Source organism: Chrysemys picta, chromosome 11, assembly GCF_011386835.1.
Source record: "Chrysemys picta bellii isolate R12L10 chromosome 11, ASM1138683v2, whole genome shotgun sequence".
Lineage (NCBI taxonomy): Eukaryota > Metazoa > Chordata > Testudines > Emydidae > Chrysemys > Chrysemys picta.
In genome coordinates this window covers 15220480-15239719 of record NC_088801.1, presented here as the reverse complement: position 1 = coordinate 15239719, position 19240 = coordinate 15220480, and the positions used below count along the sequence as shown (strand labels likewise).

Sequence of the window (19240 nt, the reverse complement as noted above, 5' to 3'; positions counted from 1 at the left end):
CTGCTGCTAGCAAGCTCCCTCCGCCCTGCTCTATGGAGATTGGGTAAGTGGGGGGCAGGAGCAGGGAGGAGGGGGACACCCTGATATTAGCCAGTCTCTTCCCCCCCGCCACCACCTGCACAGCAAGCAGAAGGCTCCCGGGAGCAGCTCCAAGGCAGAGGGCAGGAGCAGCACATGGCAGTGGGGGGAGGGACAGCTGAACAGCCGGCAATTGATAGCCTGCTGGGCGGCTGCTGCACAGGGAACTTGGGAAGCGGGGAGCTGATAGGGGGGCTGCCAGTCCACCCTGGTTCCAAGCCCCCTCAGCTAGCTCCAATGGGCTGCTCTTTCTGCAAGCAGTGGACAAAGCAGGCGGCTGCCAAACAACGTTAAGGGAACATTGCGTAACTTTAAATGAGCATGTTCTCTAATTGATCAGCAACATAACAACGAAACAGCGTTAATCGGGACGACTTTAAGTGAGGCATTAATATAATTTTTATATTATTTTCTTTTGTGCCATGTTAAAAATGTATTGGTTATTAAAGTTTATGCTTCCAAATATTTAACAAAAGTTTAGTTGCTAATTTAGGGTGACCAGACAGCAAGTGTGAAAAATCGGGACGGGGGTTGGGGGTAATAGGCGCCTATATAAGACAAATCCCCAAATATCGGGACTGTCCCTATAAAATTGGGACATCTGGTCACCCTAGTTGCTATCACAAACAAATTAATTCTAAAAACCTTGGGTAACAATTATGTTGCTAATTCTCTTGCTAAAACAGAGTGCTCAGTATGGGGGAGCAATGTACTTTCTCACAGAAGACTGAGCATCTATTTTAACAGTCAAGCACTATATATATTATGAAAAACTAGAAATGCACATGTTAAGAAAGTAAAAATGAATGTATGAAAAAACTGCACAAGCATCTAAAACATATAGATTTGTTCTAAAAACTGGGAAAATCAGAACAAAAAGCAAAAACATATTTTAAGAAAGGGAAACAAAATTAGAGTGAAAATCCAGGTCATGCTTCTGTCATATGCTGTACCAAAACACATATTGTTTCAGTACAGCATATGTACACATAAATAAAGTAAGTTCAACTGTGTGTAAATTTGGGTTATTTAGAACAAGAGAAATGTCAAAAATGAACAAAGAAACAAGTTTATCATGATAAGCAGCTTAAGCTGTTTAAGGGTGCATCCCACAGACTGGAGACACAAGAAGATATCAGTGCACAGTGAAGAAATGAAGAAACCCCCAGGCAACAGAAGAAGTAAAGAGAAGTTTTATAAAAAACAGACCAGTCAACTACATTTCAAACTACCATATATGTACAATTGATTACAAAAACCATTATAAAGATCCCTAGCCAGGCCAGAGCTGACTGTTATTTAAACGATATATTACTAAGCAAAGTGAATTTATGCATATACCTATGGTTTTAAATCTCTCTCTCATTGTAATGTGGCTAATTTGGTGATTATTTAAAAGTAAATGTATCATTACTGTATACTTTTTTGTTAATTAATATAATAGCTTCTTATCAGGAACATGCACTATTCCAGAGTCTTCCAAACTAGGAAATTTCAAAGTCTAGATGAAATTATTGGTTAAGAATTTTTTGTTTTTGGAATGGCTATTGGAACAGGAACAATCTGAAAAAAAATCATTAAAAAAATGATTTAGAGCATCAGGCTGTGGAAACCATCCTAAACCCATAATTCATGGCATTAAGGGTTGAGCTACTGAAAATATCCAAATAAAAACGAAACAAAAAAAGAGTATGTGGTACATAATATGCATAACATTGCTAAATTGTTTAGCCAAACACTAGCAAACTTAATAAATTAATCACAACAAATTATGAACAGGTAAAGAAATTATTTGCATTGCTTTATGGGAATTACATCTTAAATATTTAATTTAATTTAATAAATGGAGATATCCCATCTCCTAGAACTGGAAGGGACCTTGAAAGGTCATCGAGTCCAGCCCCCTGCCTTCACTAGCAGGACCAAGTACTGATTTTGCCCTAGATCCCCAAGTGGCCCCCTCAAGGATTGAACTCACAACCCTGGGTTTAGCAGGCCAATGCTCAAACCACTGAGCTATCCCTCCCCCAAACTGGAAGGGACCCTGAAAGGTCATTGAGTCCAGCCCCCTGCCTTCACTAGCAGGACCAAGTACTGATTTTGCCCCAGATCCCTAAGTGGCCCCCTCAAGGATTGAACTCACAACCCTGGGTTTAACAGGCCAATACTCAAACCACTGAACTATCCCTCCTCCTGAATAGCATAACCAACTCATTAGGGAACACTGAAAAGGGGAAATTGCCTAACCTTATTAGCGATAAACAGTTAGCTGAATGGTATTGTCCTCCATTTATAACAGAAACAGTGGCAATTTGGCAATGTGCTAAATTGTGTAGCTAGATCTCCTTCAGTACCATTCATAATTTGGGTTCAGTGACACTGCATTCTAATCAAGGCACATATTATTCAAAACAATCTTGCTCAGTGTCTGATTCCATGTACATTTATTTTATGGTATCACTACAGATATCGAATCCTGACACAGCAATCTTTGATAATTTAGTTACTGTCCATTCAATAGGTTACGTAGAAGATGGTATCTACAAGGAATGACTAGATCAACTATTGACAGGTTTCAGAGTAGAAGCCGTGTTAGTCTGTATCCGCAAAAAGAACAGGAGTACTTGTGGCACCTTAGAGACTAACAAATTTATTAGAGCATAAGCTGAAGTGGGCTGTAGTCCACGAAAGCTTATGCTCTAATAAATTTGTTAGTCTCTAAGGTGCCACAAGTACTCCTGTTCTTTTTGTAGATCAACTATTGGTATATCACACAGCAACACAAACCTGGAGAGAACCATACACAGCTTGTTGTTCCATTAAGGGATATCAGTATGTATGCCGATACAATGTTTTTGGCATCGTAACTCCAGTGTGTAGCCATGATGGCTTGGACCGGTACCATGAGACAGAGAAGCTAGCCGCTCCTGTCTCCTGTCCGGTGAAGCTTGTCAAATGGTGATAACCTGCAGTAAGGGTGACCTATAATATGGATGGGCAGTACTGTGTAATAACTCATTGTAAGGAATTTATATATGGCAGCATCACTGGTAATGTCACTACTCCAAATTTCTGTTTTATTCCTCAGGTATGTAGCACTGTGGGACACAGTATAATAATGCCTATCCCAGTTTTTCAAAAATGAATGTTTTATCCAGATTGAGCTCCAATACCAGGATGAAGTTGAAATTTCACCTATCAGTTTTTAACATGCATATTAAACCACTTACTTTAAATTTAAAAACATTACTAGACAGAAAAGATTATTCAGATTAGCTAGGACATGCACAAGGAAGAACAAGGCTTCAGAGACCTCATCCATGATTGGGATCTTAAAATACTGCATTTCTTACACTTAGAGACAAGTTGCATTTAAAGCTTTATATTATTATAAAGCTGTATTAATTTTAGCTGTGTTCATTATATATTGCCACTTATGCAGCTTGGCAAAGCACTTTAAATCACATATAAAGGCTCTAACCACGCCTTCAAAGGTGTCACTATAACAATTATCCAGGTGACAAGTGTGGTGTCTGTTGACCAATAATACTTGTATAATATGCTAGCCAGCATATAATACAAGTATTATACTCATTTCCTCATAGAAGAGATCTTTGGGGTTACTTAATTAAAGGGTAACAAATTTAGCAAAATTGATCCATGTTTACTTACACAGTCAAGCTCTATATTAAAAACAGGCTTTAGGAAGTATATTAAATAACATGTATACCTATCTATAGAGCAAGGGCAAGTCATTCTCAATATCAGGCCCTCATTTCTGTAGTTTACTATCACCAGAAATTTGCACAAGCTATGGCCTTGCCACAATCTGAACATTGTATGACCTACCTCTTTGCCCAAGCTTTTCAATACCTGCCACCTCACACTCTGTCATTTGGCCTACTTACAAGGTCTTTTTTATCCCTATCTTTTAAAAAGCCTTGCTGCCACAAGGAAAGGAGTTATCTCATACAAAGTTCTCCAATGCCTCCCGTTTACTGTTGAATGCTTGACCCACTTGAGAAACTTCTTTGGACAAATCATTTGATCACTGCAGAAGTCATAAGCACAGGTCTATTTGCTGTTCTCTGACATCAGTGATCACAGCTATATATATTCTCTGGCAGGTAATCACATTCGAGTGAAAGGTTATGGTAAAGCAAAATAATTGCTCAGTGTGACCTTCTCATGCATGTGGCTCATGGGTTCATTTTTCAAATCTGTCTGCCTTTGGGTAATTACAGTGTACATTAGGTAGCAATCACTCCATACCATCCAAAGACTTGTTTGTTGATATGTATTATTTCTTGTGTCAACCACTTGATAAATAATCAATGGCAGCTTAGATACAGTAATGGATGGTGGTTTTCGAAAGGGCTGTAACAATCGCTGTGATTCTTCCTTTTCCTCCTTCTAAAGTCCATGGACTCGTTAAATACAACTACATTTCTTGGTCTATGTTTTGCTACTGTTGCTTTAAGGATTACAATGTCTAGACAAAAACATGGCCAGTTAAAGATGTCTGTATGATATTTAATACCTATATAAATAAAAATAATTTAAGAGCTTAGATTGTGATCATTTAAGTGAAAAACAATATGTGAAAGTTTTAATGTTAATAATGCTAAAAAAAAAGTAATAATGTTTTGCTCTTCTCTATTACCTTCTATCTGAGGATCATAAAATGACTTACAAATGTTAAGTATCAGAGGGGTAGCCGTGTTAGTCTGAATCTGTAAAAAGCAACAGAGGGTCCTGTGGCACCTTTGAGACTAACAGAAGTACTGGGAGCATAAGCTTTCGTGGGTAAGAACCTCACTTCTTCAGATGCAAGACTTGCATCTGAAGAAGTGAGGTTCTTACCCACGAAAGCTTATGCTCCCAGTACTTCTGTTAGTCTCAAAGGTGCCACAGGACCCTCTGTTGCTTTTTACAAATGTTATTTAATCAAGCCCATGAGGTAGTATTAGTCCTATATGACTGATGCACAACATTGTTAAGATAACACAGTAAAACCAGAACCCAGTGCAGCGATTGAAATCACTAGTCCAGGTTTCCAATTTATGTAATGATCAGTGTAGCATAAAGCATGCATATAACTGTAAGCCAGTATGTAGCCTCACCAGCTGCAGAAGGAAAAGTAATGTCCCAACTGAGGTCTCTTCTGATGTCTTTCTTCAGGGCTTGTTTTATTTCCAAATGCACAAACTCAGAACCAGAACAATTCAACTCAAATTAGTCAAAGGTTGCCAAGTCTCACAAGATAACAAAGCTGCACTGCCTTTCAAAACAAGCCCAAGCCACCCAAAACAAGCCAGTCCCATTTTGGTTGCCACCGATCCACGTCCACAGTGCCACCCGCCAACTGCCAGTACAGCCGACCCCCAAATACTTCCCCCACCCCGGTGGTATACCACACCACCAGAAATGCTCCAAGAGTCACTGACCAACAACGGTGGCACAGTGCCACTCCACTCCCCCCCCCAGCCCTGTGGAGCCCCCCCCCATATAGCCCTCAGGCCCAGCCTGGCCATGCCACTCCTCAATCCCCCCCGACTTGCCCCAAGCAGCCCCCCAGCTTTGCCACCACCTCCTCCCTCCCCCACACAAACCCCCACAGGCTGCATCCCCCTGCCCCTCACAGTTCCCCCAATGGACCTCCCCCCGGCTGGTGCAGGTGCAACACCACCAGAGATGCACCAACAGAAAGACCACCGACCACAGCTGAGCTTTTAATAATAATTAAAAAAAAAAAAAAGCAAAAGCATTGCAGAACCAGCAGCCAGGCAAGGGCAGGCAAATCGCAGGCTGCTGCTACTGCAGCCTGCCAGCCTACTGCTATCAGTACCCCCCACCCATGCACCCACCCAAACCACAGTCCCCCTCTACCAAACCAACCAATCCCCCTGTACCTCGTAGTCCAGGCAGAAGGCAGCCCATGGAGAGATAGTAGGCACTGCAGGGCACGCAAGAAGCAAGCACATGCAGCAATCTCAGGATGACACATGGGGAGAGGTGAGAGGGAGAAACCCAAAGTGGGTAATTATCACCTGAGGACTTTCAAGCTTCCATCAGCTGGGAGGAGACAGGACACACCCATCCTCTATGGTAGTCTCCTATGCAAGTTTCTCTTTCCCTTTTATTATAACCATGCTCTGATCAGCCATGTGATACGCAGGAACCCAGGAACCCGTTACATGTAGGATTGCCTTCACACCTTGTCACAACAACTAATCATGGGTGAACCTCCAGAGATTTGCTTTGGTTCAGACTTTGAAAGGTTCATTTCCTAGGCCTGAAAAATCAGGCCATAAATTCAGGTTAGGCTGTCTCTCACCAGATCTCCCAAGCCATAAATACCATGATGACAGATCTCACTGTTGTGATTTAGTACTTACATTGATGGTCAAAAACAAGACTTTTTTTTTTCTTTAAGTAGTAACAAAAGTTAACCAAACAAAAAAGTCTTGGGTTCACTTTACATTTTGGTCTAAGTTTTTGGTCGATTATGAATTTATCTGATGCAGCTTTATCAACTCTCCTGATTTTATTACGAGTCTCATTTGGGTGAGATATATATAAATCTCAGCTTTCTTATTTTTTTAAAGTTTGTAGCCATTATGGTTGCAAAACTTCGAAAATGGCACTGTATGTAGACTGAAAGCTCAGAAACAAGAAAACAAATTTTAAAAGTAATAAATACTAATACTAATAAATAATAAAAAATATTAGAAATGTTAGAAATTTAAACCAATCATTATTCTGGGGGCCTGATTCACGATTTCTAAACATTTGGGGGTTAGCAACATTGCTGATGAATTCCCCTCTCTTTGACACAACCTATTTTATGTCATGATCCCAGTTTTCAAAATTTAGCTATCTAAATCAAGGCACCGAATCCTATATTTGGGGCTCAATTCTGCAAGGTGATAATCATGCAGGTCCTGATTCAGACAAGAAACACGTGCTTAACCATAGTACACTTGCTTTAATTTTGAAGTCAATGGGACTATTTACATGACTGAAATTAAGCATGCGCTTAAGTGCTTAGATGCACTGGGGCCAGGATGGTAAGCCACTTACTGGACTATTCAATAAATGTAAACTACCAGCATAAAAATAGTGCCTAAAGATAGGTATTTCTGTGTCCAACTGCTGATTTTATCATAATGTCTATGGTTGACCCATATATTTTCAAAGATTGTATACAACTACAGTGCGTGGACACTGGCAGCTGGTTACTTCTGGCAGCGGGCAGCGCTCCACCCTTGCTCCGAACCCTCCTGCCGTGGTTATAGGTAACCGTTATGCTCTTCTTGATACAGGAAAGAAGGAATCACTCCCTACAGTAAAGGAGGAGAAGCCTCGTACCCCTAAGGCTGGAGAGTCTGCTGCCACCACTGCGAATAGGAAACGTAGGGTAGTGGTGGTCGGAGACTCTCTGCTGAGGGGGACGGAGGCGCCCATCTGTCGCCCTGACATTTCATCTCGGGAGGTATGCTGCCTGCCGGGGGCCCGTATCCGAGACGTTACGGAGGCATTGTCGAGGATTATCCAGCCCTCTGACTACTACCCCATGCTACTCATCCATGTGGGCACAAATGATACTGCGCGGTGTGACACTGAGCGGATCAAGAGTGACTACAGGGCTCTGGGAGTACGGGTGAAGGAGTTTGGAGCGCAGGTGGTATTCTCTTCAATTCTTCCTGTCAAAGGTAGGGGCCCGGGCAGAGACAGATGCATCATGGAGGTGAATGCCTGGCTGCGAAGATGGTGTCGCCAGGAGGGCTTTGGCTTCCTAGACCACGGGATGCTATTCGAGGAAGGACTGCTAGGCAGAGATGGCGTTCACCTTTCGAGGAGAGGAAAGACCCTATTCGGGCACCGACTGGCTAACCTAGTGAGGAGGGCTTTAAACTAGGTTCGACGGGGACAGGTGAGCAAAGCCCACAGGTAAGTGGGGAACATGGAGACCGGGGAGATGGGTCGGAAATGAGAGGGAGTGTGGGCTATATTGGCAGAGAGAAAGGAGAGTCAGGACAAAACTGGGAGGAAAGATCAAACCAGTATCTTAGATGCCTATATACAAATGCGAGAAGTATGGGGAATAAGCAGGAAGAACTGGAAGTGCTAATAAATAAATACAACTATGACATTGTTGGCATCACTGAAACTTGGTGGGATAATACACATAACTGGAATGTTGGTGTGGATGGGTACAGCTTGCTCAGGAAGGATAGACAGGGGAAAAAGGGAGGAGGTGTTGCCTTATATATTAAAAATGTACACACTTGGACTGAGGTAGAGATGGACATAGGAGACGGAAGTGTTGAGAGTCTCTGGGTTAGGCTAAAAGGGGCAAAAAACAAGGGAGATGTCATGCTAGGAGTCTACTACAGGCCACCTAACCAGGTGGAAGAGGTGGATGAGGCTTTTTTCAAGCAAATAACAAAATCATCCAAAGCCCAAGATTTGGTGGTGATGGGGGACTTCAACTATCCAGATATATGTTGGGAAAATAACACAGCGGGGCACAGACTATCCAACAAATTCTTGGACTGCATTGGAGACAACTTTTTATTTCAGAAGGTTGAAAAAGCTACTAGGGGGGAAGCTGTTCTAGACTTGATTTTAACAAATAGGGAGGAACTCGTTGAGAATTTGAAAGTAGAAGGCAGCCTGGGTGAAAGTGATCATGAAATCATAGAGTTTGCAATTCTAAGGAAGGGTAGAAGGGAGAACAGCAAAATAGAGACAATGGATTTCAGGAAGGCAGATTTTGGGAAGCTCAGAGAGCTGATAGGTAAGGTCCCATGGGAATCAAGACTGAGGGGAAAAACAACTGAGGAGAGTTGGCAGTTTTTCAAAGGGACACTATTAAGGGCCCAAAAGCAAGCTATTCCGCTGGTTAGGAAAGATAGAAAATGTGGCAAAAGACCACCTTGGCTTAACCACGAGATCTTGCACGATCTAAAAAATAAAAAGGAGTCATATAAAAAATGGAAACTAGGACAGATTACAAAGGATGAATCAACAAAGGCAAACAACACAGGAATGCAGGGGCAAGATTAGAAAGGCAAAAGCACAAAATGAGCTCAAACTAGCTACGGGAATAAAAGGAAACAAGAAGACTTTTTATCAATACATTAGAAGCAAGAGGAAGACCAAAGACAGGGTAGGCCCACTGCTTAGTGAAGAGGGAGAAACAGTAACAGGAAACTTGGAAATGGCAGAGATGCTTAATGACTTCTTTATTTCGGTCTTCACTGAGAAGTCTGATGGAATGCCTAACATAGTGAATGCTAATGGGAAGGGGGTAGGTTTAGCGGATAAAATAAAAAAAGAACAAGTTAAAAATCACTTAGAAAAGTTAGATGCCTGCAAGTCACCCGGGCCTGATGAAATGCATCCTAGAATACTCAAGGAGCTAATAGAGGAGGTATCTGAGCCTCTAGCTATTATCTTTGGAAAGTCATGGGAGACGGGAGAGATTCCAGAAGACTGGAAAAGGGCAAATATAGTGCCCATCTATAAAAAGGGAAATAAAAACAACCCAGGAAACTACAGACCAGTTAGTTTAACTTCTGTGCCAGGGAAGATAATGGAGCAAGTAATTAAGGAAATCATCTGCAAACACTTGGAAGGTGGTAAGGTGATAGGGAACAGCCAGCATGGATTTGTGAAGAACAAATCATGTCAAACCAATCTGATAGCTTTCTTTGATAGGATAACGAGCCTTGTGGATAAGGGTGAAGTGGTGGATGTGGTATACCTAGACTTTAGTAAGGCATTTGATACGGTCTCGCATGATATTCTTATCGATAAACTAGGCAAATACAATTTAGATGGGGCTACTATAAGGTGGGTGCATAACTGGCTGGATAACCGTACTCAGAGAGTTGTTATTAATGGTTCCCAATCCTGCTGGAAAGGCGTAACGAGTGGGGTACCGCAGGGGTCTGTTTTGGGACCGGCTCTGTTCAATATCTTCATCAACGACTTAGATATTGGCATAGAAAGTACGCTTATTAAGTTTGCGGATGATACCAAACTGGGAGGGATTGCAACTACTTTGGAGGACAGGGTCATAATTCAAAATGATCTGGACAAATTGGAGAAATGGTCTGAGTTAAACAGGATGAAGTTTAACAAAGACAAATGCAAAGTGCTCCACTTAGGAAGGAAAAATCAATTTCACACATACAGAATGGGAAGAGACTGTCTAGGAAGGAGTACGGCAGAAAGGGATCTAGGGGTTATAGTGGACCACAAGCTAAATATGAGTCAACAGTGTGATGCTGTTGCAAAAAAAGCAAACATGATTCTGGGATGTATTAACAGCTGTGTTGTGAGCAAGACACGAAAAGTCATTCTTCCGCTCTACTCTGCTCTGGTTAGGCCTCAGCTGGAGTATTGTGTCCAGTTCTGGGCGCCGCATTTTAAAAAAGATGTGGAGAAATTGGAAAGGGTCCAAAGAAGAGCAACAAGAATGATTAAAGGTCTTGAGAACATGACCTATGAAGGAAGGCTGAAAGAATTGGGTTTGTTTAGTTTGGAAAAGAGAAGACAGAGGGGACATGAAGCAGTTTTCAGGTATCTAAAAGGGTGTCATAAGGAGGAGGGAGAGAACTTGTTCACCTTAGCCTCTAAGGATAGAACCAGAAACAATGGGTTTAAACTGCAGCAAGGGAGGTCTAGGTTGGACATTAGGAAAAAGTTCCTAACTGTCAGGGTGGTTAAACACTGGAACAAATTGCCTAGGGAGGTTGTGGAATCTCCGTCTCTGGAGATATTTAAGAGTAGGTTAGATAAATGTCTATCAGGGATGGTCTAGACAGTATTTGGTCCTGCCATGCGGGCAGGGGACTGGACTCGATGACCTCTCGAGGTCCCTTCCAGTCCTATAATCTATGAATCTATGAATCTATGAAAATTCAGGCTGGGTTCTGCTTAAGTGATGACAGAAGTGGGCAAATTCTACCAATCCCTGGGAAACATTTTCCAAAGCTTCACATTACTGAGAAAGATTTCCAACAGAGGGGACCTGGAACTCCTGGATCATGGTTCAGGTGCATCTTCCTAATTTCCATTACTGAACATCTGGCTTTGGATATGCATACAGGGCAATCAGAAAGTGTGATTGCCATAGGTGTAGACATAGCAGCACTAGCTGCTAGATGAAAGCTAGTTTGAGTAACAATAGGTGGCAGCACAGTGGCTACATGGGCTATATCCCCACCCATCCAGGTACATACGTACATGGCCACCAACTATGCTGCCATGGGTTCATTGCTCCTGTTATTCTAGTAGATATGATCTAGCTAGCTCAAAGCTAGCTCTGGTATGGCTACACCTGTGGCAATACCAACTCCCAATTGTCATGTAGACATACTTTGACTCCCAGAGCATTTTCCCAGAAAAAATCTACACGTGCATGACAGAACATATTTTAATTAAAAAATGCTTAAGAGTTACATCTCCTGTGTGTTGCAATATGTTTTTTTTAAGATGATTTACAAGTCATTAGTTGCTATTATGAAAAGCACTGAGAATACGCTACTAGGAGATGAAAGAATAGAAGATGGTAATTTTCTCTAGTTGTTTTTTTTTTATAAAGCTTATGATTGTTAATACTTTCAGTTACAATTGAACTATCCTGGTTGTTAAAATACTAAATCTTTGGATAGATTATTCTAGTTGATATGAGTCTCCAAGTTAAAAAAAAAAAAGTCATCAGCCTTTCCAGCATCTACATGCAATGCTTTTGCCTCATTGATATGCCATGTATCATTTAACATCAGTCATCGATAACTGATTATAATTCTCTGATCCATCAGAATGCAGATCTCAGAGCACACGGTTGTATGCATTCAAACTGGTGACAGGGAGAATCTTGCAGAATATTCTATGTGTGGGTGAAATTCTCCCCAATGCAACGGGACTCATTTTAGTTGCACCTAAACCCTATCTTGACAGCATAAGTGGGACTTAAATGATGCATAGGCCAGGGCTGGTCCTCTGCATAGGAGTGAACTTCACCCCAGTATGAAGAGCATGGACCTCACAAGAGAAGAGAGTTTTGAGGAGGGATTTGAATGAAAAGAGTGTCTGTGCCTGGTGGACTAGATTATTTGGTTTCTATTTTCCATTCTTATTTCAACTTTTGTTGTGGGAGTCAAAAGATGAGAGGACAGAATGGGGTCTAAGGACTGGAAATAGTGCCAGCATTAATCAAACTTTTTAGGTCCCCTGGATCTTTATAATTCATCTTATAGTGGTAAAATCCTGGCCCTGTTGAAATCAATGACAAAAATTCCATTGGTTTCAATGGAACCAGGACTTCACCCTAGGAAGTTCTGCTTTTTTAAAAAGTTCATTTTAAAATACCTCTTTTCTCTGAATACAGCATTTTTGCCTTTGTGGTGAAACTTTTAAACATAACCACTCTAGCCCAACCATTGAACGTGGTGTTTGTATTGTTCCATCTTGGCTAAAAATCTCTTTTTCTATGTTATATTGCAGAAGCACACAGACTTTTAACTTCTGGTTATAAATTGCCAGAGGTTCTTTAAATAAACATTTTAATTCCCAAACCCACCCCGTACTATTAATTCACTTTATACAGTTTCAGATTAATTCCTTCTTCCCACTCCTTTTGAGAGGAGGCTTCGTTCTCCCTTCAATGCATGCTTGTATATCCAGTAATACTAATGGGAGTTATGAACACTCACCGAGGAAAGAGGAGACTGCTGTGGAAGAAAACGCAGTCTTCACTCTTAGGTTGTTTGCAACATGTCAGAGACAGTTTATTCTCAAGCAATTGCAAGGGGGACAGTGTGCACGGACAGGGAATCCCCCTTCCTAGGCAGGTCTCTGCCAGATAAACAATTAGGGCAAGCATTTATACCTTTTGTTGCATACAATAATGATCAACAGCCACATCTTGTTTATACATATTCCTTCCTGATATCTTACTTTTCTCAATAGTTCCTGCTACAGTCTGTGTTCCATTCTTATCTAACACAAAGTCAAACAGCATCTCTTACAGTTTTCCCACTCGCCCAGGCCCTGCCTTAAAGTCTCACATTATTAGAGGTTTCAGAGTTATTAGAGTTAGAGTTAGCTTGACTCTTGCGCTATTCTGTTGAAAACTAAGATGTCTGCGTCCAAATTCCCTTTATCCCTTTTCCCACTTCCACAGTGCCATAGTATGTTTCACTTTCAAAAACCTAGATTCCCAGTAGCACTGAGTTTTGACTTGATGCAGCTGAGGAAAGTGATGGGTAAAGGTGACCATAAACCCTGATCATGATCCAGGGTCAGGGGTAAAGGGGACAGAGGGAAGCTCAAATGGCCTGGTCTCCATTAGAAAAGTTGCAGCGGTTTAACTAAAACCATTCTTAAATTGATTTAGGTAAACTGGTGGAAGCACTTAACGAAGGCACACCTTCAACTGGTTTAGCACAATTACAGATGCAAGCTCAACCAATTTAAGCAAGGGTTAAAGTGTGTCTTCAATAGGGGCTTGCATTAATTAATTCTGTCTAGTTAAAAGTCCATTTAGTTCAACTGGTGCAACTTTTCTAATATAGACAATACCTTTGTAAGGGAAAGGTTGTGGAAGATTGGTGAGGAGCTAAGTGGCGGACCGAGTATGTGACTGAATGTAAGCAAAAAATGCAGGCTGTGCAGTTAAAGGCCGTGCAATGAACCTTGTGCAGCAGATCCTGCCAAAATGTAGTTTAGTATAGTTCAGCATGTTTTTGTCTGTAAACAAGTCAGCTTATATAATATGTATAATTTATAAATGCAATAAATGTAGCCAGCTGTTGACCCCATGTAACCTTAAAATAAGCGCGGGGGGATATAGCATTGCAGCGGACTCCCTTCAGTGCAGTCCTGCCTGGCCAGCTGTCCTGGATGGTCAGAATCCCCCGCAGCCCCTCCGCGTGCCTCAGGGACTCCCCGCGCGGCTTGGAGTGTAAGTTCTTCCCTCAATACAGCCTTGCTTTTTACTCTCAGGCCTAAGTGTCATTCTTTCGCCGGTATCACGCCCCCCCCCCCCTTGCGGGCACAACCTTAAAGCCTTCTTTTGGATGCTCTATGTTACACCAGCAGCTGCATCAGTCAAGAACCAGGTGAAGCAATCTGAACTTCTACAAAGGGAAATCCTTGGCCATAGGCAGGACCAAGAACCCAGCTTTCTCTGTGTGTGTGTGCGTGTGTATACACACACAAACCAGTACTGCCCAAAGAACATTCCAAAATATGAAGTTAGCTCCAAATCTTACTCCCAGCACACATCTCAAGCATCTTCTCTGTACCCAGGAGTGTTTTTGATGGATTAACTTAATTTATATCTGCTTCTGTGAATCATCCCCAAGTATACAGGCTACATATTTAAAGAAGTCTTGGGTCAACTTGTGAATTTGTAAGTAATTTTTCCTATATCAATAAAATATCAATTCCTATGGCCTATTTTCCTGTATAGGATAGGAAGTCTTTACAGGTCTGGAGCATCATGAAGTATAGAATGTCACTTAGGGCCTGATCCCAAACTAATTGCCATCAAAATCTGATTTTATGTTTATTGCTAGGAGAGAGAGATCATCAATAAGACATACTGGCCATTGAAAAATGCAGTGGGGGTGCAATATATGCTCCAAGTATGATACAGCCCTTCCAAAACACTTGGAATTCTTAGCGCATCCAAAACATATGGCCAAAATTTCCATTTTGCGTATTTCTAATAACTGTATATTAACATTCACTTTGCATAGCCTAGACAGCATCACATGGACTCTGTGAACTCAATTAAAGAAAATGATTCTGTGTCTTGCATTAATTGATATTGTTTTTATCTGTTCACAGATGTCCCTCACAATATTCTGCATTCAGATCCCTTTCTCATTTAGCTTTAACTTTCCCCTCTAATTCTACATATTTATCTAAAGTCACCTGATTATATTAGAAATGTGGGGAGAGTTTCTTCTGAGCTCTGACATTTTTTAACCATTCTGGATGGGACAAAGGCACCAGGAAACAACTGGATCTGGATAGCTGAAATTTCCCCTGGTGTAGGGAAATTTCAGAGGGCACATAGTGTATGGCTACTCTGCATTGTAAACTGGGGCTCAGACTCAAATTTGAGCCCAACCTCTATCCCTCCCACCCCCATCCATACAATAATCTTTCTGACTTGGGTCAGCAAGCTTTCAAGACCCAGGTCCTAGAACTCACCAGGGGAATCCTACTGGGACTCATGCCCAAGCCCCAACATTTTGCAGTGTGGATGCAACTCAAGCCTCGATTCACAGAAATCGTGTCTGGAAAGTTCACCAATGCTATACCACAATCCTCTGAGCCTGTGTTTCTTGGTCACAAAATGTCCCACTTGATTGCGACGAACCAGAAGCAACCTCACTTGATTCAAATACAGTTCAAATGAAGCTGCTCAGTGTTTAATTCTTCCTTTCCACACAGGCCACTCACCCGGAAACACGTAATAGTCTCTTGTGTTAGTTATGGCCACCAATAGGAAGAAGCCCTACACCAAGTGCACTGCCAGCTAGCCAGAAGAACACAACTGAATTCCGGTAAATCTGTGGTGTGAGGAGAGCAAAACATTTGATTTCAGCAAGAGTGCAAGAAATGGTCATGCACACAAAGAAATTTCAAAGACGCTTGAGGCATTGGGATCCACCAGACTGTCTGTCAGTGCAGATAGCAAGTCAAGAGGCAAGGTCAAGAATTGTAACAGCATCTCTGGGAGCTCACCTCCTATGCGCAATTTGACCTAGGCAGTGGTGCCTAATAATCTGCTAACAAGGGATGGTTATAACCCCTGAGTCACAGGAACCAGAGGATAGCCAGCAGCCATTGGAAGAAACTCAAGAAGTGACTGGTTTTCATGCTGGTTACTGAGGAGACTATGCTGATTGAGTAACTACAGCATATTCTGGAACTATACTCAGAGGACCTGTTTGGGGAGCAGCCCACAGCAGAACTGTGGCTCTCTAAGGGCCATGAGTTGCTTGCACCAAATGCACACGTACGGCACTTGCCCACAAGACCTCCTACTGGTTCCTCTAGTGAATCCATAATAGTGAATCTGTCATTGCAATAATTTCCATGGCAACAGATTTTGATGCCACAAATAGAGTTTTAATTCCAGAATACAGAAAAAGGAAAAAGATGTGTTGTGAAAGAGAATTCTTTTTCAAAGACAAATATTAAAGATAATTGCAAAGTGAATATAGCAAATTACTTGCTAAGTGAATTTTCTTTTATATAAATATTCTCTTTTAGAAGATTGTGCCGCTAAGAAGGGCATTCTCACCTTGAAGCTCTATAGGCTTAAAATAACATTCACAGATAGGTGATTAGATATGCTAATATTTGTCTCATTTTGATTATCCTTGATTACATGACACACATCCTTTTTCTTATCAGCTGATAAGATATTTTATATTAAAATTGAGAAATTATGCATGATTATTCTCAGTGGCATCTGCACATTTCAAAAGATGTTGGTGGCAGTGTAAATCCTTGTTTATGAGATATAAATAGTCTTATATTTAGGATGTTTGTGACCCTGGGGGATTTACAAAATGCATTACAAAATTAGGGCCCAATTCAGAGCCCATTGACACCAATAGGTGTTCAGTGAGGCCCTTAAATTGATATATGAGTTTAAATTATGCCTAGGGTCATCCTACTTACACTCTAGTTCCCCTTTATGATACTCTTCAGAGAGGGGAAAATCACAAGACCTTTTGCATGCAACCTTGTACTTTCACCATTTCTCCTAGGATCGATCCTCACCATCCCCTATCTTAATTGCTCTTTGAGGTGCTCAGTAATTATCCCAAACAGTCTGAGGCTAGAGACCTGAATGAGACAGGTCTTCTTGTCTTTTGTGATATGTAAAGAGGCATTCTCCTATTCAGCAGCGGTACTGAAAGATTTGCAGGACCAGCCTTAAATGTAATTACAAAGTATTGTAAAGTATACCTGAAAAAGATATACATCCACATCTAGCTTCCTTGTTTAATGCTGAGGTGTCCACTCTGTTTTCTTATATTTAGTCTCTAGGAAGAGAGAAAACAGATGTCCCTTCACACAAGGCCCCCACAGCCTCTACATTCAATCTCCCTCAAAACTCCCTTCCTTCCATAAGACCCAGGCTTTTCATACAAGGATAAAGAGGGCCACAGGGCTATGCATCTCTTAAACCCCACTGAAGCTCTCAAAACACAGTTAGGTGGAACTTCAGTGATGTTCAGACTTTGTGCTAGCCCTCTACACAAGGATGAATTTCACCCACTGATGAATACTAACATGCAGGTCCTGGCCTCTGTATCCCTGCCTTTTGGGCTAGAGAGCTGTCCTGAGAGGGCAGCCAAAGATTTTCCTAAGGAAGGGGAAATCCCTGACTATGCCAGCCTTTCCCCACGGTCCCAGGCAAGGAGTTATTCCTGCATAGACGTAGAATATAGTTAAGGGTTGCATGGGGCAGAGCTGTACTGTGCAGTGTTCTTGTAATCCCTGTTTATCCATAGGGAACCACTTTACCCAATAACATTTTGAGCAGCCCCTAATCTGCTCTAAATTAAGAGATCCCAATTTGGGCTGCAGGTGAAAAGTTCCCCTCCTAACATGGTCAACTCAGCATATCTTGACTTGTCCTGTGGGATCTGGCTTACAGTGAATATTTCCTAGAGGTATGCATTGGATCTTGATCTAGTCCCTTCTGTGTATTTGGATGTGTTAGCAAACATTGAATCACTGGAAATTCAATCCAATGGAAATGCATGGGAAACCAATGTAACTCCATGAAAACTAGAGCTTTCCCAGAGTCAGATTAAAATCAACTATGGCCGCTGCTAATGCATCCAGACTCATTAGCAGTGAGCCTATGGGATTACAATGTACCACTAGCAGAAAAAAAATGCATCTGGATTTCTCCTAATTGTTCCTAGTTTATCACAGACTTCAAATGCACTTTCGTTTGGGGGAGACAATCTAATCAGAGTAAAGATCTCTAGGATGATAACAACTAAACAGAAAGCAATTATAATTCACACTCAAAAACTACATTAAAAGAACATTAAGGTTGTGACACAAACTGAGAAAAGTAATAAAATGCACAGGTAAAGGAAGACACTTACTATACTGTATTTTCTCCAATACTTACGCATAACAGGACATCTCCTTAACTCCTTCTTGATGTGCCCTATTGGAGAATTAGAGGGCATAAGGCAGGTTTCACTCCTAAGTGCATTTTCTTTCATTGTGCTTTGTCTCAGCCTTCACATTCTTTTAACATAGGGGTGTGTGTGAGAGAGAGAGAGAGTTCATTTTTATACTAAATACTACAGGAAAAATATTAAAGGGGAATTGTGTAAATGTTAAAGTTTAAACCTGATCTTTGACATTTGGAAACCTTTGAACTGATGTTTTTAAAGGGTTCTAAATGTTTCCAAGTAATCTCATTGGAAATACTGCTTCACTGGCATAGAATTTACATTTCACAAAGTCCTGAGTAAAATATCTACTAGGTTAAAGCCTGTCTAGTCACAAATTATTTTGCTATTCATTGAACAATAAAAGCAGAAATGATTATCTCAATCATGTCACATGGATCAGAAAATTTTGACATCTCATTTGACATTAATTTTAGTGGCTCTTTTAAAAAGAGTGTCATTTTCAGAGTTACTTATCTTCATTTAATTTATTTATTTTATCTTTAGCTATTGCAATGCTGAGACTGATTTATAAATTACTGAAAATATATTTTTAGTGGTGGTGTAGCCATGTAGGTCCCAGGATGTTAGAGAGAGAAGGTGGGTAAGATAATATATTTTACTTGACCAATGTCAGTTGGTGAAAGAGAATGTTTTGAGCTCCACAGAGCTCTTCTTCAGGTCTGGGAAAGGTAATCAGAGTGTCACATGGTGATGTGCCAAGTGGAACAGATTGTTAAGCATAAGGAGTTAACAACAATCCATTCAAAATTAAATGGGCAATTGACACCTTGTCTCTCAAAAGATAGTCACATTTTCATTTTTATGATCAATACCAGTCTTAAAATATTTGGAAATGGCAGTAGAACAAAAAATATACAAAGAGGTAAAATCAGTATCTTGTGTCTCAATTATTG

The 19240-nt window shown here is 41.1% G+C and overlaps 1 long non-coding RNA gene across 2 annotated transcripts in view; it reads right to left on the bottom strand.

Annotated features, from left to right (window-relative positions):
* Positions 1-18457, bottom strand: part of LOC112058705 (uncharacterized) — a 114311-nt gene extending 95854 nt beyond the window's left edge. The window contains exon 1 of one of the 2 annotated variants that reach the window (XR_010591542.1): positions 18275-18457. This is a non-coding gene — a long non-coding RNA (uncharacterized LOC112058705). The remainder of the gene's footprint in view (positions 1-18274) is intronic. The other variant, XR_010591543.1, reaches the window with a different exon arrangement.
* Between the last annotated feature and the right edge of the window lie 783 nt (positions 18458-19240).